Consider the following 22293-nt stretch of genomic DNA (forward strand, 5'->3'; position numbering starts at 1 on the left):
TCTCATCACATGTTTACCCTTGCTGGTTGGTTTCTTGGGTAGATGTGGAAGGAGGGTGTTACACACTCCACCTAAGAGAACCATCTGGCCACAAACCTCGCCTTATGTTTCTCCAAACTATTATTAGCTACTTGATTTACCTTGAAAATTCATCTGGAACTGACCACTAACTAGTCTGTCAGTCTTGGGACCACTTCCCAAACACTTTTCTTGATAATGGAGTCATACTCCTCAACCATGGCATCAACCCAAACTAGTTGTTGCACTACTTCCTCAAAAGAGGATGGCTCAATTTCTACACTTTGGCTCATCAGAACTATGTAGCCAGTGTACCTCTCTAGTGACCTCCTCTGCTTGCATTTTGATGTGTGTGCTCCCGCATTCTCTCTAGCATCATGAAATAACCTATAAGCCTCTCTGGTGTGCTTTCTCCCATCCCTGGAAGACATTGCATGACTGGGTGTTTCCACTCCATGCTCCTCTGCATGTGGCTGCTCTACATCATCCTGAGATTCCTCCTTTGGAGCTAAAAATTCCTCATACGCATGTAGCTAAAGCTCCCTCTCAAGGGAACATTTCATGGCCTTATCTTCATCAAATTTTACATCTCTATGAACCGCTTTCATCCTGTTGGTTAGCAGGTACACCCGATAGTTGTGAGGTGTATAAGTGTACCCCACAAATATGCTCACCTCTACTATTGGATCTATCTTTTTCCATGCATCTTTGGTAACATGGAAGTAGACTGATGAACCAAATATCTTGAACTGTTCTATATCTAGTTTCCTCCCTAAAAAAGCCTCTTCCAGTGTACTCATCCCAAGAATTTAATGAGGGCTTCTATTCTACAAATAAACATGTGTGTTGCATGCTTCAGCCCACAAGTGTAATGGTAGGTCTTGATTATGCAACATCACCAGTGCTACTCCCAGAATACTCTTATTCATCCTTTCAACCACCCCATTCTATTGTGGGTTATGAGGTGCTATCAATTCCCATCAAATGCCTTCTTATGCACAAACATTTTGAACTCATTCGACACATACTCTCCCCTGTTGTCGCTTCTGAGAGCTTTAACTTCCCTGCCAGTATGTTTCTCGACAAGTGCTTTAAATTCGCAAAGCTTTGTGAATGTCTAATATTTCTTCCACATGAAGAAAATCCAACACTTACAAGAAACATCATCACCAAATATAACATAATACATGTGCTTGGTCGTGGACGCTGTTGAGAACGGTCCACACACATCTGAGTGAAATCGACCAAGGATCACATGTGCTTGACTGTTTTTTCATGAAAGGAAACTTTGGTGTACTTCCCCAATGTACACCCTTTGCATGTGTCTCTCCGCCTAGTGTACTCTTGGGAAGCCTTGTAGAAATTTTCTATAATATATTCAAAGAGCCATGATGCAAGTGACCCAGTCTCCTATGCCACAACCCACCGATGTCTCGGCTTTGCACCTTTTTTGCTTTAGTGCTCAAAGCAGTGCAGTCTTCTACCTCAAATTTGTATAGATTCTTCACCCAAACCCCTATCCTCTTCACCTGTCATGTGGATATGTGATGAAGGAACACCTTTCCCTTAGTAAATATCACATCATATCTTCTATCCTCCAACATGGCAGCATAAACCAAGTTCTTCTTCAAACCCAAAACATACATAACATCTCACAAAGTGAGGGGAGAACCAGACTCCCTCTAAAAGGTAACTGTACCAATCCTAGTTTTTTATACCTCCCATCATCAACCATCTCTATATGCATATGGATATCCTTCCCCTCCAAGTTACAAGAGATATCTTTGTTACCAGTCATAAGGAATGAAGCTCCATTGTCCAGGTACCACACACTACCCATCATCAATGACACCATAAAAGCAATGATGGTAAAATCCAGTTTAAACTATGAAGCAAGAGCTTCAACTATTACTCCTCTTGAGGGCTTCTTACCGACCTTCTTGTGCGAACACTTTGTGGCAAAGTGTCCTAGCTCATGACAGTGAAAACACTTGATTTTCGACATGTCCTTCTTCTTGCCTCCCTGACAAGAATTTGATTTGGAATGGGATGACTTCCACTTCCATTTCTTCTCCTTACCCACTAAGGCACAATTATCCTCATCATCATGTTTTGATGAGGATCCACCTTTGGTGTTCCACCGAATCTCTTCCTGTACCAAGTTAGACCACAATCGCTCCCACTCTGGTAGCTTCTCCCTCCCATTAACTGATTCCTGGTAACTGTGCCAGCTCTTGGGAAGTCCTAGAAGTGCTAGGATCACCAAATCACCTTTGGCAACAATAATCCTGACACTTCCAAGCTCATCTCGACATTGGGTGAACTTGATCAAGTACTTTGGAATAGAGTCACCCTTCTCCATATTGATCTTTATGATTTTATCCTTTAGTGCCAACTTCATGTGGTCACTGCTATTTTGAAATAGGTTCGTTAATTCCTTCCACATTGCAAATGGAGTTTCCTTACCATGGAGATTTGAGAAAATGTGTTCTCGAGCTCCTTCTAGGATAATCCTTCTCGCTTTTGCCACACACTTTCTCCATCCAAATCTTTAGCATCAGATGTTGGAGGCTTCGAAGTATCATGATCTATGAATTCCTTCAGCTCGTTGTCTTTCAACACTGCCTCCATCCTATCCTTCTAAGCTATGTATTTCGATTTGCCCTCCAGGGCATACTCAAGTCTCAAACCATAGAATGAAATACTGTTGACTCTGAAGTATGAACCTGCAAATTAGATTTCACCTGCACAACAAACTTTAATTCTCCTCTTTTATAATGTCTTCAACTCCAATACCATTTAGATTTTTACTTGTAAATTCATTATCTTATGTGATATACTAGAAAAAAAGACAAGAATATACTCTAATCATCAGCGGAAACAAAAATTGATCGATGAAAACACTAAGCAGAAAAGGAGGAATTTCAATCATAGATAACATAATATTTTTCTCAGGAAAGAAACTGCTCAAAACCCCAACTATATATATTACATTAACTAGAAGACCTGAGAAGAAAAAACAATGCTTGTTCAACTCGAACAATTCCTGCACAAGTACAATTTATCTCTCTACTTCGCAAACCAACTCAAGCCAACACTTAGACAATTATGTTGCCTACTATGCCCCTACTTCCTTGCGCAATTCTGGAGAGAATTAACCCATATTTAATTGGGAAATTCCCTCACCAGAACTGTGTAATACATCATAGGCCTTCTACTGATTGCATGCACCATCTGTACAACTCGGAAAATTATACAACTGATAGTACATTGTCCCTAACCTCTAATCTCAACTTGGTCTTCCTTTGAACTGAAATGCATGAGCTATTTATGAGTGAATCTTTAGTTAACTATTGGACCTCCTACTAGTTCCTCCAACTGTATGAACTAGTTTAACTGACTATAACTCAATTAGACTAAATTAATTAATTACAAGTCAAAATAACTCAACCTCGACCCCTAAAATTTAGGAATCACTCTACATGACTCTAGATATACTTCCAACTTGAATTTATAGATCCAACTAAGTCAAATTAACCTTGTTAACTATTACAAGTTGTTATGAGAATAGAATTTTGATTTAATTCCTAATTTAATTCAAGGAGAAATTAAAATAATGAGTTACAAATACAAAATCAAGAACTTTTGAAGAAGGGGTGTATATACCCAAGTGTGTCAACTTGGGGTGCTCCAGTGCTATTTTTTAAGAGGAATGATGTCACCATAATATTGTGTATAGAATTCAAGAAACTAAACAAGGTGATAGTAAAGAAAAAGTATGCTTTCTAGCAGTTAAGGTATTATCTAAGATTGATAAAAGATCTAGATATGATCAAGTCAAAATTAAAGAGGAGGACATCAATAAGGCAACTTTCGAAACTAATTACAGTCACCATGATTTTTTTGTGATGCCCTTTGGCTTATCTAGTGCACCAACTATCTTCATGTGCTTGATGAATGGGGTAACTTTTCAAAGAATTCTTGGACAAATTTGTTATAATATTTTATTTTTAGATAACATCATTGCGTGTTCAAAATTAGAGGAGGAACATGATCAACATTTTTGGATGGTCATTATAGGAAGCTAGAGGGCATCATTTCTATTCCAATATGAGTAAGTGTTCCTTCCACCAAAATCATATTCATTACTTGGACCACATAATCTCGAAAGAGGGAACACTTGTGGACCTAGAGAAAATCAAAGCTATAAGTGGTTCGGTATGGATAATTCTTTGAGGAATTTATTTGGACAAGAAAATTTACATTCCAAGAAAATTATTTAGTTGGAATTTCTACATGAGTATGATTTTGAAATAAAATAAAATAAAATGGAAGGATAACAAGGCAATTGATGCCTTCAACAAAAGAATTCATTAAGTGCATGCTACTATCATTGGTGTATACAAGTATTCAATAAAAACTAGAATTTTAGAGGTTCGAAACAATTATCAACGGTATGTACAACTAAAAGAAACTTACAATAGAATAATTTACAACCCAAGTATAAAGACTATGAGTTGAGTAGGATTTATTCCTCATGTACGAAACTTGAATTTATAGGCTAAACTCATAAGAGTTGAAAATGATTTTATTGAATGAGGTGCACAATGTTCCCTATCTTGACATTTATCTAGTATACCAAAAGACTATATCATCTTTCAAAAATCAATACTTTTGGAAATTAATGAAAAGGGAAGTGGATGACTATATAGCTAGGTGTTTAGAGTGTCAAATAGTTAAGGATGGGCATAGACATCCAACTGGATTTCTATAGCCAATACCACTTCTCAAGTGGAAGTGGGGGGTTGTTTCTAATGAATTCATCACCAAATTTCCAAAGATTGTGAAGTAGCATGATTCCATCATGGTGGTGTTGGATAACCTCACTAATTCTACTCATTTTATCCTAGTGAAATCAACATGTAAGGAAACCAACATTGCAAATATATACATGAAATAAATTGCTAGGAAACATGGAGTGCCTAAGGAAATCATTTTAGATAGGGATCCCAAGTTCACTTCTAACTTCTAGTAAGGTTTTTTCAAATATTTGGGATGAATTTAAACTTTAGCACATCACATCACTCGAAATCAGATGGACAAATTGAGAGGGTCAATCAAGTGATTGAGGATGTATGATATGGGAAAACCATTAAGGTGGGAATAATATTTGCATTTGGTCGAGTTTTCATTCAGCAACAGAAATCCAACATCTATGAGGAATAGCTAATTTTTGGAATCCATAATGATGATCCCATTTAAGGACTTATATGGAAGGAATTACATTGGACCCGTGATTTGGGACAACACAGTCGATAGGTCCATTGTTCGGATAGACTTGCTTAGGGAAATGGAAGAATAAGCGATGAAGATCAAATCAAATTTGAAAGCTACTTAGGATATGTGAAAAATCTATGCAAAAGAGGGCAGTATAAACAAATAATTTAGGATGGGAGACCATGTATTCCTGAAGGCCAAAGCTAAGGGATTCATTAAAATTGGGAAGCTACTCAAGGCTAGAAACTAGATATTATGAGCCGTTTGAGAACTTGGAAAGGATTGGGTTAGTTGCATAAAGGCTTGTATTTCTTGCATATATGCATATTCATAATGTGTTTCATATATTATTATTTAAGAAATATGTGGTTGATGTTAACCATGAACTTGATTGGCATGTGATTTAGGTGGAGGCAGAGCGTGACTTTTTGGTCCAACCGGTATGCATTAATGCATTAAGGACAATGCATAAATAAGGAGAAGTGGAATGTAACATCCCCCCCCCCCCCCCAAAACCCCCCACCCCCAAAAGGGTGACCCCTTTTATACATTTTACAAATCTTATTAGGCTAGTGAGCCAAGTTGTGATGGGACTATGTGCCCATATATACATTTGGATACACTTGGTTTTGGGCCTGTGTTCCCATGTTTATATGTTTTTGGAAAGGCCATTGAGCCTAACAACGTAATATGTATTCACACCAATTTCAATAAAACACATCACCACTACAGATTGAGTTAGAGTTGAGAGATGGGAGGCCAGGACTCTATGAGAGGGAAACATGGGGGTAGAACCATGATATGGTTCCTAAGCCAAGAAAATTATAAAATATTCATTAAGTCATTTTATGGATATAACCCAAATTTATGAAGACATGGTATAAGCCTAAGTCAAGAGGGGGTATTATATTGCTTAAATTTGGTTATCATGTTTAATGTCTAGGGAATAGTTCTACCTTTGAGACACATTATTAAATTTATAATGATGATTTTTATAAATTTCTTGAATAATGATGAAAAATGTGGCACCCCCCAATGTTCTTCTAAAGCTACTGAATTTCTCACCATTTTCACTTCTAGTCTATAACAACTATAAGGTATGTTCAATGAATTCATGAAATGCATACCTTGCATAGAATTTTAAGGCTACAAATGATATTTTCATATTTTATATCTATGATGATTGTCCTTTTCTAAACATAATGGTATCATGATGCTTAATGATATTAATACCCTTACAAACATAATCTTGTGGTGACCAACTTTTGTATTCATTGTCACAATTGAGCATTTGTAATTTTTGTTAACCAAGGGTCACTTTCATATTTTCAAGCCTTACATTGGATGAATTTTGTTTAATTAATATATTTTTAACTTTTTCATATTAGTGATTTGGTATTTGCGTTGACATAGCTTTGATTTGAGAATTGAGTATCTAGTTTCCATAGTAAATCAAAAATAGGTGAACTTACCCTTTCTACTACATGACTTCGCTTAGTTTGACCTTTAGAAGTCCTCCTTAGTTTAGGAATCCCATTCCTCAACCTCCAAGTGAGAGGCAAGATCATTTAGGTGATAGTGGGTGGCTTCCCCAATCGTTTCTCCTTGGTTGTCATGCTAGGATTAGGACTTTCATCTGTAAGCAAGAGTTTGAGTCAAAACAATCATTATTTAAATCTAATTCTCCTTTATTTGTGCTTCTATATTGTCATTTAATTCCTGTTTGAAATCTCCATCAATTGGAATTGGACTAGGACCATCACCTCCTACAACCATACTTGGACCAAAGGTGTTGGAAAATGTTTGAGTAGTAACAATTTATTCTATTGGTGAATACTTGTTGCTCCATATTGATCTTAGTGACATTGAAAAAAAAATTATTTGTAAATATTTCTTCCATTAGTGAATAATATTTTTGCTCCATATCAATCTTATCTGAATTTGTTTGTTGTGCCAATTATTCTCCTCATTATCTCATCTCTTACTTTTGAACCATTCGACTTTTTCTTTATTAGTTCTTCTTTCATTCTCTTCTTCTATTCAACTTTTGTTCTAATTAGTTCATGTTGATTTATTTTTTCATATTACACTTCACATTTCAATTTTTTTCTCATCTCTATCTTTTTCTACTTCAACTTGAGTTTTCTTTTTCTTAACTCCAACATCATACGTTTTTCTCTCCATCTTGTTTCTTCTTGGATTTCTTCTTATCATTTTCTTTCTTTGCAATATTTTCTACCTTGACTCTGGCATCGAACTCTTTCTTCTTTTTTGATTCCTCTTTCTTAGCTATTTTTATTTGTATCTCTTCTTTTCTTCTAGCCTTAGCCTCTAGTTTGACTTTCTCTAGTGCTTTCATGTTCTCTTTTCATGTTCTTTTCTCTTTTCTTGGAGATCTTGTCTTTCATCAACTGATATGGATCTTTTAAAGTGACTTGGTTTGTTAAAAAAATTCAAGTGTGAATGATTACTTTTAACTTTTTTAAAATGTGAGAATAATTAATTTAAATCAAACATGAAGATCTTGAAAGAAATTGCAACTTAAAGAATAAATGTAGAAGATTGAGAAGAAGAGAAAAATAAGGAAAACAACCAATTGATAATAGACGTCACCCACTATGCACTACATCTCATGGTATTGCCTCCAAGGGAGTGGTGTTATTTTATTAAGCTCCAAAAATCAATTACAAAGAATAATCTTCCTCCAAAACTTGCATAAAACAAATCTCTTTGCCACCAGGAAGTGGTATTGAAAAACCAGTTAAAACTCCTTCAGTTGTTGCAATAAAAATGAGCTCCACAAATTTGTTTATAAAAATACACAAGCTGAAATTTCTCCTCAAATGCTCTATGCACTGTTACAAATCCCAAACTCCAACAATATGGTGTAGTGGTAATTTGTTTTAACATTTAAAATATTAGTGGTCGACTACCTTGGGGTCAAGCCCGTGGGCTATCACACCTTAACCTTATACATAGATGTTATGTCACCCCCAACAAATAACATTAATAGAACAATAGTCCTATTTATATACCATATCTTGACCATATATTATATCAATATTTTTTATGATGTGGGCGAAGTAGATTGAAATTGTGGGTTAAAACTATTATGAACCAATCCACATACGATATAAACAGCAATACGCTATGGAACATTTAGGATATCATATCAACCATATTACAAGCGGCTTCCCATGGCACATTTGCATGGTGTGTTCATTGAACAAGTTAGCCAAGTTAGGTGGGAGGTCCTACAGTCAAACCCACAAGCCTCGACTTATGGTCTTGTTACATAGTATTTTGTCACACCTCTTGCACTTCCCTGTGACATACCCTAAAGTGCCCAAAACATGACCATAATGTAATGTACTCATTAATATATGCATCTCATATCCCCCCTCAAACAATGATTGGAAAATTCCACGAGCTTCGCCTGAAGAGAACAACTCTTAAACCCTAATTTGAGAATCATCGCTCTTATGAGACTGAAAATCGCGATGGTCTCTTGTTGCATTATAATTGACTTGCGATGGAATCGCTCTATTTTCTTGTATACCCATGATGGCATCGCTCTATTTTATTGTATACCCGCGATGATCCCAAAAAGGAAATTTTCACAAAGAGGATGAGAAGCTTCATGATCTAGAAGTTTCCAGAGCGGCGAGCTGGAGGTTGTTCGGCATACATGAGGTCAAGTTCTCCCAACTTGGCCTTTTGGTATTATCCCTATGAGCTACCTCCTTGAGATGAGGGCCTACTCCTATCTTTGGAGATATCCTAACTCCCTTTTCCTGCCTATCTATTCATCGTCTGCCATTCTCAAATGGCTGGTTTATGTCTATTTGCACCCTTATGCTAAGATTGTGCCTATATGCTACTCATTTGGCTTGGAGAGCTTAGCTTGGACTTGGAAATTCATTCAAGGAGAGCCTATCAACATCAAGTCTTGGTTGTATGCTTCCCCTTATTTTCTATTAATATACAACTGATGGTTCATTTTCCATTGATGTGTATGCTCATGTATCATCTATCTTAACATTCCTTGATCGGTTAAGTAGGTTGATTTTTAATATTCTATTTGTCTTTGCATGCCTTGTTGTGTCTTGATCTCTTGTGTATGTACATAAATGTTGTGTGCAGAAGGAACTCGCCCATGATGCAAGTGATTCAAGGTCTTCAATAAAGGAGATTGAGATAGCATTAGAACGAGGTAGGCCATGTTCTTCATCTCTCATTTCAATTTTACCTTAGGAAAGTGTCTAGTAGATTTTCACTTAGGTTTCTAGTCCCATTCATTAGGCTAGAGGGATCATCTATGTCTGTAGAGAGGATTTACCTAGACAAGAAAATGGCGACTCCAATGGGGAGTCTATAACCCTTTCCATCCATTCCTTCAATTAGATCCTATGACTAGTTAGACCAATAGTCGATTTCTCGGCTTGTCTGCATCAATCCAGGTTTATACCATCACTGATTACTGCCTTAGAGTGCTAAGTTTAGATTGTTTCTTGGAAAAAAAAAAAAATCTCATATTCCTCACCCATTGCAGGTTTAGCTCAAACAGTCGTGATGGAATTGCAAGTTTTTACCTGTATAGTCGCGATGGGAAAAAAATTCTTGTTTGGTCACACTGAAATCATCACTACTTTTCTATATAAAGTAGTGTTGATGACCCCGATCATCACGGGTTTGGCTATGCAAAGTAGCGATGATAACCCAATCATCACGGGTTTGGGTATATTAAGTAGTGATGATCCTTGAATGTGATCATTTTTAAGGTTTGTTCCTTAGAATCCAGTGTGTCTTGGCCCCTAAGGTATTTTCCTATCCTGTATGCTTGGATTTGTCAGTTTTTGATTGATTGTCTTGATTAATTTTCAAAATTTCTCTCATTGGATTTGAAGTGAAATATGATTGAATTATAGGGTTTCTAGTCAATTTGTCATCACTTACTGCTTGTTAGTGTCATTGAGATGTTTGTTTTGTTGATTGATTGAGTGTTGATTTCTGTGGAAATCATTGGAAACATCATTTTGCATTTGTTTTCGCTTGTATTTTGAAATTTACTTTTTGTGAAAATGCATTAGATTAGTTACATTGAAAAGTTATTTTTTGATATTATCGTTGAAAATAGATCACATATTTCAGTGATTGAAAACTAAAAAATGTATTAGGTGCATCAAATCATTCAAAACAAAAAGAAAAGCATAATTCATATAAAGACATATTAGTAAATTTAAAATCATTTTGCTTTCGAGAAGTTGCATTTCGGATAGTGCAAAGTGAAAATGTTTTTTACTTTTGGCATTTCATTTGGAAGATGAAAGTGAAAGTTAGTGGAAGGCATTTTTCATAATGCATTTTGTTTGATGCATTATTGACTGAAATTTCTTCCCTTGATTATTCTAGCTTTCATTAAAATGAAAAGTATTCAATTTCATCATTTAGTTTCATTTTAGGAACATGTGACATCATTGAGCCATAACAATTGAAACTTAATTCAATATTAACTTAAAATTTACCTCAATTAAACTAAGGATCATTTGTCACTTAACGCAAATATCTAGAGGTCGAGGCTAGAGATGTGTTTTTGCGTCTTTAAACATAGCAGTTGTCGTTAATTGCCTGTAGTGTATCCTGCAGGTGAAATCCTATCCTAGTATGGAAGTATATAGAAGGTTCTCCAGTACTTTCAAGTATATCAGAGGCATTTCAGTATGATAAGTATATAGGGATGATCTTATCAAATGGTTTTGCATTAGACAGTGCTAACATGGATTTGTGCTCCTCGTAACGTCGTGTATATATTGAGAGGCCCCATTAGGTTGCTATCCTTTAACCACAGGTAACCGAGTCAGCCGCCTTGTAAACGTGATACATTGAACATAGCATTCGGTGAGATTGGTCGTCATATGTTAAAGCCTTGGTTTCATTTGAGGTGTATATTGCGGTTCACGGATACTTGGTAAACAATTTTTCCTAGATTACCCCTTTTTTATTTGTTTTTTTAAGTTCTAAAATAAATTAATTAACCGTGAAACAACATCCTTCCTATGGAAATACTCCTTAGTAGATCTTAGGCTGATACCAATGGCAACATTTCCCAATTTCACCAGTCAAGGAAACTCCTCTAACGGGAATTCTAGTCCTTTTCCTTCTTTTGGAAATGTTGGTAATCCCTATATGGCAACGTTGTCCCTTCCTGGATTGACCATTGGTCTGCCAGTTTGGTTATTTTCAACCTCGATGGTTCCGAGTGTCCAAACTTATTTTCAACCGAATTCTTCTCCACCTAAACAACATCAACCTCATGTTGATCCTAAAGTTGACCCCTCACCTTCTTTGCCTGTTTCTTCACCCTATTCTTCCTCTTCACCTAGTGAAAGTCTAGATTCTAGTAACCAGGAAGCTAAGAAGAAGAAGAAGAAGAGGAAAAAGAAGAAGCATAAAAATAAGCAAGGTGACAACCAAACAACTATTGTTGCCGATGCAATTAATGAATAAACATCTTCCAACCAACCCTAGAAAGTAAAATACCCTTGCATTTTGTGTAAGGGTGACCACCTTATTCAGAATTATCCTTGTATTCCCAGGGTCTTAAAAGTGTCATCTACATGTTCACATCAACCTTTGTCATCAGTGTCTGGAGATCATGTTGGTGATAAACCCTCAACTAGTAACAGTAAATCCCATGGGAAAAGGGGAAAAGTGAAATTTCCTTGTAAGTTGTGTGAATGTAATCATCCCATTCACCTTTTTCCTCTTATGGATGAAGCTTCCAAAGTGTTGCAAAACCTTACAGCTTCTCAACCTCATCTTTTGACTGGGTATCGAAAGATTTACCCTAATCCTTCACTAGTTGATCCAGTGATTGATCAAAATTCATGTTTTTTCAACCCCACTCTGTCTGAAAGTGAGTCTCGTGAATCTAGACTTGACCAACCATTGGTTGATAAAATGGTAGACTTGACTCCACCTTCAGTTAACCGTACCTTTATGGTAGAGAGTGAACCTCATATTGCTCAAGTTCTTCTGGTTTCTTCAGTTTTGAATGAGCATGAGGTGCACCCTTCTATTACCAAGGTGCATGAGAGAATTTCTCTGGTCCCCATAGTGCAAGAGGGTAGATCTCACATTCCTACAACACCCCCTCCAAGTAGTTTAGCCATTTCTTTTAATTGGAGTCGATTGGCAAGGTATCACCTTCCGTCTTATGTGCCTTTCCAAATTACAGTACAGGCTTACCATATGGCTGTACCTAGCACAATCATAGATGAGGGCGCATTTGTTAGCATTCTATCCTCCACTACTTGGAAAGCTTTATTTTCTCCTCAACTTGTCCCCATCACCCAAAATCTATTAGCTTTTAACAGAGGAACTAGTCAACCTTTAGGGATCCTTCCTAAGTTTCCTATTACTTTGGGAGAAAAGACTATTTATATAGACGTGATGGTTGTCCAAGGCCCTTTAGATTTTAGTCTACTCCTTGGACATGACTATGTTTATGTCAGGGAACTCTTGTCTCTTCCCTCTTTTGAGTGATGTGTTTCTCGCATGAAGGAATCATTGTGATCATTGATCACCTTACATTCATTGGTCCTGAATCAACTCCCCATCAACCATCATCCCTAAATGGTTCTCATATGCAAGCAATATCACCCCCGCTACAAGTTAATTACGTGGCCACCTGTTCCATGCCCACATACACTGATGATATAGTAGATGATGTAGTACATCATGTACTGGGGGCATTGGAGCTTGAGTTTTGATTTGGATCCCTGGACATGTATCCATGCCAGAGTGTTGTTCTCCCATCTGATGAGAACCTCTTGGAATCCATGGCCTCTTTTGGTCTGTGATCAAGGGATATGGAGTAGAGTTCCTTGTCTTGTGTCAAGCTCCTTAAAAAATGAAACAAGGACCATGAGGATAGTTCTTTTCCTATGTCAACCTCGTTAAAAAATGAAATAGGTCCCCATGAGGATAGTTATTTTACTATTTCAACCTCGTTAAAAAATGAAATAGGTGTCATGAGCATGGTTCTTTTCCTGTGTCAAGCTTGTTAAAAAATGAAACAAATCCCCTTCCAAATTCAAGTCTTTGATTAGATCTTGTAAAATCCAAGTCAAGTCTCTCACTTGATTTTGTAGGTGAACCTTCATACAAAGTCAATATACAAGGTAAGTGGGAAGAGTAGCCTGACAAATATACAAGGTCAATATCATATGGTTATGAGGTGATATTATGCGATTATATTATGTCTATGTTATGGACAGGTTATACCGAGGGATACAACAGTGAAATGAAAGTGGTGTGGTCTGTGACATGTTGGGACAAGCATGGATAAAACACTGGAAGCAAGGTTTCTAGGTAGATACAATGTGGTTTTTGGAATGTGTGGCACTATTATTATGCACATTTTTCATATGTGATGTTATGTGCATGTAGTGTTGTGTGGATATTGCATATGTGGTGCTATGTACAGATGATGCTAGGTACATGTTGGATATGCAGTGTTATGTACATGTGGTGTTACCTGCATGTTGTACATGTGGCGCTATGTACATATGGTGTTGTGTGCATGATTGTACAAGTGGTGATGTGTGCATGTGGTGTTGCGTACATGTTGTACAAGTGGCATTGTGTGTAGGTGGTGTTGTGTACATGTCAAGGATGTGGCATTGTGTACATATGGTGTCGTGTACATGTCATGCATGTGGTACTGTGTACATGTGATATTGTGTACCCATTGTACAATGGTGCAATGTACATGTGGCATTGTGTACACGATTTGCAGGTGGTGCCATGTACATGTGATGTTGTGCACATGTTGTGCAGGTGGTTGCAGTGTACAGGTGGTACTGTGTACCTATAGTACATATGGTACTGGTGTAAATGCATGTATTTCATGGTGTTGTATGACGTGTGTAGTTGTATTTGTATGATACACATTGTGTGTATGTGCACATGGTTGAGAAGAAGGCACTGGGTGTTTATCAGGTGTGGCAACCAATCCGGAGTGTGTACAGAATAAAGACAAAGGTAGAAGCTAAGGATTGATTAAAGGATAAGTAACCGTATTTTATTTCAGTTTTATTATGCATGTGATTTATGATTCCAGTCTATGATGATTACATGTGATCTATGATTCGGGTTTATTATGGTTACACGTGATTTATGATGTTGATCTATGATGGTTGTGTTTTGAGCTAACCTGATGTGATATGTTTACGCATGATGATTTCTTCAAAGATGCTAGTTTGACTTGTTGTGATAGGAAGTAAACAGGATTGCAAGTATACCTTATTGACGAGCTACCAATGAGGTATGATTTGAAGTTATTTCAATTTATTTTGAATCTAATGGAATTTATGTGCTTGGAACATGAATGAATGAACATGCTTTTTTGGGTGGTTGAAATCGACTGTAAGAATTGGCGACAGCAACAAAATAAATTGGAACTTGCAGCAGTATGTTGGTAGAGTACTTCAGGAGCAAGGCCATTGTGGGACACTGGTACCCAATAGTGCCCATTGATTTCCATGAGCATGCTATGACCGGTATGATGGTTGAGGACGATATATGCCTTGGTTGTTTGATATTCTGATCCGAGGAATCCTTGCCAAGCGATGGATCAATCAGGATAGGGGATGTCGGGGAACTTTGAAGGTGAGCCACTACACAGAAGGGGGTGACCGGATTTCCCAAGGGACTATGTAGCAGAGAAGGGAAGGTCACAGATATATTGGTTTTGGTCATTAGCATTTCCATATGGAATTAGATGCACATTGGGAGTATGCCCTAAAAAAATGAGATGGTACTTGTTCACTGAGGGGACATGTAGTGCAGGATTGTAGCACTAGACATTAGATACATCTTTGACTATGAAAATGGATTCTGGACTTCCTAGGAATGAGGTGAATCCTAGTATTACTTTGAGGGTGGAGGTGTGATCCTCTGGATTCCCTTATTGTTGATACGAGCATCATATCCTTTTATTTGTTGGTTTAGCAAATGTCCTTATGTGCATATGTGGTTATTGTAAATACCGTAATGAATTGTGTTATAAAGCTCCAATAAGCGGTATGTGTGTCATGTTATGTTGTCATGTTGTCATTATGTTTTTCTTTTGAGAAGGTATTCAATTGTAAATACTACAACAAGCTAGGTTATAAAGCTTCATAGGTAGTGTGTTTGATTTCAACGGTTTTGCTTAGGTCTTGGTGTGGTTTAACACTGAGGATGGTGTTCCCCAAGGGGGATGGTTTTGTAATAGCCCTGGTGAAAAACTTCCATGTAATAAATTAAATAAAGGAAAAATAAGACCGCGGGTAAGGGAAACTTATTCAAAGCTGAATGTTGGGTAGAGATATCCTAGTGGGCATCACTGGATGTGTGTTTTGGCTAAGGAAAATTGGAAAAGGCTAAGACAAAGCCATTAAAAGGGAAAAAATGCACTTTTGGCACAATTATTATGAAAATAAAGGAAATTAGGAGAAAAGTAAGGTGAAAGGTCACAGGTTCCATGTAAGGAGAAAAATGAAGAAATTAGAGGCCTTATTCATACAAATGCTTATGAGGATCATTTGGCAAGCTCTTGGTCAGTTCAATTTTTAGATCTCTCATTATTCTCTCTCTCTCTCTCTCTCTCTCACTCACTCTTGGTCACTTAGAGTTTTCTTGGAGAACTCTAGCGCTGGATCAATAAAGGAAAAACAAGAAAAGGGAAAGGAAGGAAAGCAGGGACCAAGGAAGGAAAAGCATGATCGGGAAGCTTCAGTGGGAATACTTGTAGGTAACCTTTTGCATGTGTGATTTCCTAGCTGGCTTGCACATGCATGGATTTGCATGTTGGTATATGGTTCTCTTGCTATCAGTGGCATGGTTTTGTTGGGTTATAACATTGGTTTTCAACCTAGCTTAGCCTTTTTCGGGATGCCATGGTATGTCGGGATGTTTATCTCGGTTTTGAGCTTTTTTTGTTGGATGAATTTTGAAATCTTAGGCGGATGTGGTCTCAAGTTTCATTCCCAAAGGCCTAAGAATCCCTTAACCGGTTTCGGCAGGATACACGTAAAGCCTGAGAGAAAAGTCTCAGTTTAGGGCCTAGTGATCCAGGTTTGGATTACAATAAAGACTCAGAGACTAGTCTTGGTTTAGGGCATAGTGCTCTGAGGTTGGATTGCGGTAAAGTCTAAGAGACAAGGAGACGAAAAATTCCTCAAGGATAGTGATGGATTCTATATGGCATTCCAAGTTCGGTTTGGTTGTGATCGACAAAAAATTTTAGGGGCGAATCTTAGCCCAAGGGAGAAATTTAAGGGGTTTTATATTATGGATTTTAGTAGACGTGATGGTAATGAAATGGAAAGATGAGTGCCAATGAACAAACACATCATGAAAGAGAAAAAATTGCGAGCCTGAATCTCTTTCAAGAAGTTGAGAAAAGTACTAAACCAAATATTTCTTCAAGTAGTTTTTGTGGGTTGAGTGAGGTTATTGCTAAAGTTGTAGTCGTAAGGCGTGACAATTGTAAGGGAGAGTGAGAGGGTGACACAGGTGACCTTTATAAATATATAATGCATGTATTCATTTCTTTCTAAAAAGCCATATTTTTTTTCACCTGAAAGCATAAAGTATAACGAGCTGCATATTGATGAGATCGATCCTCAGCAACAACTTCACAAGCAGCGGTATAGGTGTGGACAAAGGCAAAAGTGGTTTACCACCTAGTAGCATGCAGGAACTGCAGAAGGACTAGAAGAGGGAAGGTTGTAAGCTCATTGCCAAATCAATCCAAGTAGAACCTATAGATCCACTAACAGAGGATCCAATCAAAGAATCCATTCCAATTGATACAGATCAAGAGCCATACTCCGTTGGGAACGCAAATGGATTTGTTAAGGGTAAGTACTGATTCATATCATTCCTAGAGTTACTTCGTTTTTCTTTATTTTATTCATATAATTGGTTTAGAAAAAGGACTTTGTTCATCGAGGTTTGTGGAATGGATCAACTCAAAATACCTGGATAGAGAAGTTTACCCATATGAAGATTATGTCTGAGTCAAAAAAGACTATGAATTTTTACTTTTCAAATGAATGGTAGTCATATTCAATTTTTGAAGGGAGATTTATTTTTTTATGAGTAATTGTGTTAAGGTTTCCATATTAGCTATCATTACAGATACATTTTTGTATGAAGATAATATCAAAGCTCTTATGAACCGTTATTTGTAGGAATAATTATAGATAATAATATATAATAGTAAGGTGTTGAGACATATTTTTCTTGGTCGGAGATGGGAGAATGCATTGAATCGAGTTGGGAATTTATGAAAGAGGCTGTCTCATATTTTTTGAGTTTTTCATTTTTGGAAGCTACTTTAAGAAGGTGGAGCCAGGTGTGAGGGGTAATTTTTTTGTCAAAATTGTTGGAGTTGGACCTGACCTCATCTCTTTATCGAGACATGTCATTTGGTGGGTATAACACAACAATAATAGAACCTCAGTGGATGTCTTAACACTCCAAGACTACACCAGTGCACTGAGGCCCCATTTACCTTTGTAATATTTTGGGTTTCCATCTTTGTGGTTTTTCCTTGCATTAGTATGTCCATCAAATTCAATCATTGCTTCTCAGGACTATCGAAGACTATGGAGTTAAAAATAGTGATTGCTTGTTCGGAAAAGGATTTCTTTGTGGAAAATATAGAACTGTGTTTGGGGAGTTTCCTATCTATTTTATCTTTTCAAGTAGGAAGGTGGGTAGAATCTAACAGGAAGATCCATTCTTTTGGGTGAAGGTCTACTTGTACTGCAGCTCATCATTTTGCAAAATAGACTTCAAATGTCATCTCGAGTTCCTAGTAACAGGTTTAGTGCGCACTCTGTTGTCTTACCTATCATAGGTCACATATTTTTCAATTTATTTATCAACTGAAATCCTCGATGGCTCTTGCCCATCATTTCACTATAGGACAACTTCTTGATCACAATATCATTGGCCACAGAAATCGGTGCTTGGATCTTCTTTAAAATGTTGGTATAATTGGTTTTTCCCTAGGATTGCATTGAATAATATTTTGATCAAAACAATTTATAATATGTTGTGAAGACCACAAAATCTTGATTGATGTGCAAAAGAATTGATTAATCTCACTGTATGGCCTTGCATTGTGCTTGGGATTCCATGTTAACATCGTTCAACACACAACTTCAACTTGAAATAAATACACTTTGAAATGATGTAGATGATATAAGAAATAATATGCATTCTTAACATAGCTTGCAGTGGCCTTATTGAATCAAACCAAGTTAATTTGAATTGATGTTTATACTCTAAAAAATGACATAAATGATAAATGTGATCTTCCTCTTGCAGTATCTATGCCAAACACAAATATGCAATGGACTTATTGGACCAAATTTGTTGCGTTGCAGTAGTTCATGTCTTTAAAAAATTATCAGGATGAGAAACCTGAGAAAAGGAAGTTCAACCAGCTTGTTACCTCGGGTCTTTAGCCAGTGGCAACTGTAAATACTTTCAAATCAAATCATAGAAGTACATCTGCATCTCAAGTAATTATTTTCAACTCAAGTTAATTACAAATATGTTGATCCTTATTGTTCATTATTAATTTTGTGTTAGGTGTATAGTAGCATGCATCTTTTTAAAGATATGCATAATAATACCATGTCGTATGGTACATGTTTTCTTGGAACTAACCTATGCATATACTCTGAATTTGTATTTCTTGCTTTAAAAGATATGCACAATATTTCCATGGAATATGGAACATGTTTGCTTGGAACTAACCTACCTATACATTTACTCTGAATTTTCATTTCCAGCTTTAGATCTATCATTTCCATGTAATCATGGTGCTCCTTCTGGGATTGTGTTTGAGTGTTTCCTACATGTTTTTCAATCCAAGGTCATCCTTATGACAATTAAATATCGATAGCATCCCTCCATTTTGGGACTTTAATGCCATGCTTGTCTCCAAAGAGAAAATGTGGGGGATCAACCTGTTTTCGGTAGGTCTGTCTACTTCAACATCTCTAGATCATGAGAAGTTTGACTTATAGTTTGTTAGTCTGTTTAACATTGACAATTTGCAATTTTTCCAGATGGAATTTCCACCATTCAATTTATTGTCTTAAGAAAATTATTTCCCAATTCTCTTGTTACTAACAAGTTACTCCAACATCTTTAATATTATTGTTAGAAGGACACAAATATTTCACATTGTTATTTTCAGAATATGTGGATCACTATAATTTTCTATTGGAATTGGATGTTAGAGTTAATACATGTTGAGATTTATAGTTGTATTCCATTGAAATCATTATCATTTTGTGAATTAGTTCTTTTAACAAAAACTCAAGATGGTCGATATGCATTCCAAATTTATAGACAACCTTCCCATGATACAACCTTTTCTAACCCTTCTATTGAACAAGCTAGTTATTTTCCTAGAGAAAATGTCTCCCTTTCTCCAACTAATTTCAGGGAGAATTTCATCTCTCCTACTTATTTTAAGGGAGAGCCCCCAAGATCTCTAAGAGCTCAATATTCAACCAAGAATCCCTTCATATAGGGAATAGTGTCAGGTTGATTTCTAAAAATCAATGATATTGTTGACCAAATCATCAATGGAAGCCTCATAGCTCCACCCAACAGCTTATAGATGTATACACAACCTTCTACAAACCTGTTGATTTACAACTAGACATTTTATCAATAGAGATCTTTAGTAGCACACAACAACCCTCTATTTCTTGCATATTTGTAGCAAAAAATACTTAACTATTCATACTCCCTCTTACTTAGGGAAGAGTGCAAAGTGTCCTTCTCATCAGAGATCCATCCACTTGTAGGTAATTTATTATTGTAATCAATCATGCCCTTACATAAGTAGGAATTTCCTTTGTTATACATGTTGAGAAGTTTCAATAGACAACTCCCTCTGAGACTCAATATGTAATCATTAGTCTCTTATTCATTTGATTCAAATTTCGAAGGCGACTTCAAAGGAGATTCATCGTCCAAAGGTCTTCACTTATTCATCCAAAGTCTGGGCTATTTCCTTTTCTTCAACAATCATTCCAATCCTTATGTTATGTATTTAGTACATAATGATTTAATCAATTATCCAGGCTATATTGTAACATTTGAGTATTGGAATGGTTTTAGTGTAAGATCTACTAAATTTAATATAAAGGCCTCTACTAGATTTAATATAAAATTCTTGATTTTCATTGTAAGCACATGCAATCATGCTAGCCACTGAAAATGGAAGTTCGATGTCTACAAATATGATAGATTTATCACCTCAAGTTTTTGTAATGTCAACACCAATGCCAACAAATAGTCATAGTAGAGCATCCACACCTAATATTTGCTCTAGCTGGCCAAATGCATTGACTTCAATGACTCCACATGGTCCACCTTAGGATCCCCTTATGCATATTCCACAAGTTCATCCCTAAACGACCCAATTATGTTGCAAGCTCGGTCAATCTATTGGATTATCCTCAAGTAATGGAGAATTAGAATCAAATCAAAACAACAGGGATGGTAGAAACCAACAAGAATGTGAAAAAAAAATTGGTTCAAAATCAACACCCAATGTTGTCGTACCATGAGCTAATGATGATACAGAAATCTAATTACTTAGCTCTATATACTAGGATATCAAACATAGCTCAGGGTGTCATAATTTGTTATAACCCTGATGGGAGGTTATAGTATATGTGGACTAATGTAGATATAATAATAGGTCGACCTCCCTTTTGGTAGTAGGAGTTAAGTGGACAATGAATGAGAATATGTATATATAGATGTTAAGAGAATTTCATTGAATTATTTCTATCTTATTTGATATTTGTTTTATGCGAGCACTACCACTAGCATGTAAAGCATCCTTGGAAAGATTTATGGAAAAGCGCAATGGACGGTATTGATTAAGCTCTGTAATATTAATACCAAGTTTAATTAGTTTATTTTACCTGTCTTCTTGATACACCCCTTATCTCCTCCTTCAGCATAATCTTTGTCTATTCTAGTATCGCTAGATGACTTACCATCTCCTTCAAAAGTACAGGTTTTCACCCAGTTGAACTTGTTGCTCATCATCATCTTGGATGCATTTAGCCCATCTTCTATCCTTTTTCCTAAAACATAATCCATTTCTATTGGTGCATCAGAAACCATCTCTTTGACTACTTCGTCTAATTTCCCAATTGGACTAGCGCTCTGTTTTGTATAGTGTTCCACCCCTTGATTGGAAGGAAGACCTTTCTCTTTCTAGCAATATTTTGTTGAGAGGGCATGCATGTATAGACAGGACCCTTGCTAATAATAGTTTAAATCCTCTGAATCCTCACCTTCAAAGTTACAGGTTTTCAATGTGTTTGAACTTGTAGCTCATGATCATCTTTACTCATCTTGGATGCATTTATCCATCTTCTATCCTCTTTCCTGAAACACAAACCATTTCTTCTAGTGCATTAGAAACCATCTCTTTGACCACTTTACCCAGTTTCCCAACTGGACCAGAGGTATGTTCTGTATAGTGTACCTCCCCTTGATTAGAGGGAAGAACTTTTTTGTTTCCAACAAATTTTTCTCAGAGAGCATTCGTGGATAGACAGGACCCTTGCCAATGCTATCAATAGAATATTTTAAATCCTTTGAATCCTCACCAAGCTCATTAACATCATGGTCAACATGGTCAACATCTAAATGTGACAAGTGATGAACATCATCCTCATGTAATTCCTTGTCCTCTTCCTCTTCATCCTCATCTTCTGCAACTTCTTCTCCACCATCCCCACTCATCTCCACTTCTTCATCCTCATCTACTAAAGTATCTTGCCCACCATGTTCAATGTTAAAGCTTGCAACTACACCAACATCTTACTCAACACCCTCATTCATAAAGTTTAAACTCCTCTTCAGACTCTATTCTCAAATATTCAACACTTCGGA

This window comes from Pinus tabuliformis, chromosome 7 (genome assembly GCF_031772625.1).
Source record: "Pinus tabuliformis cultivar Carrire ecotype Pingquan chromosome 7, CPIR1, whole genome shotgun sequence".
Lineage (NCBI taxonomy): Eukaryota > Viridiplantae > Streptophyta > Pinopsida > Pinales > Pinaceae > Pinus > Pinus tabuliformis.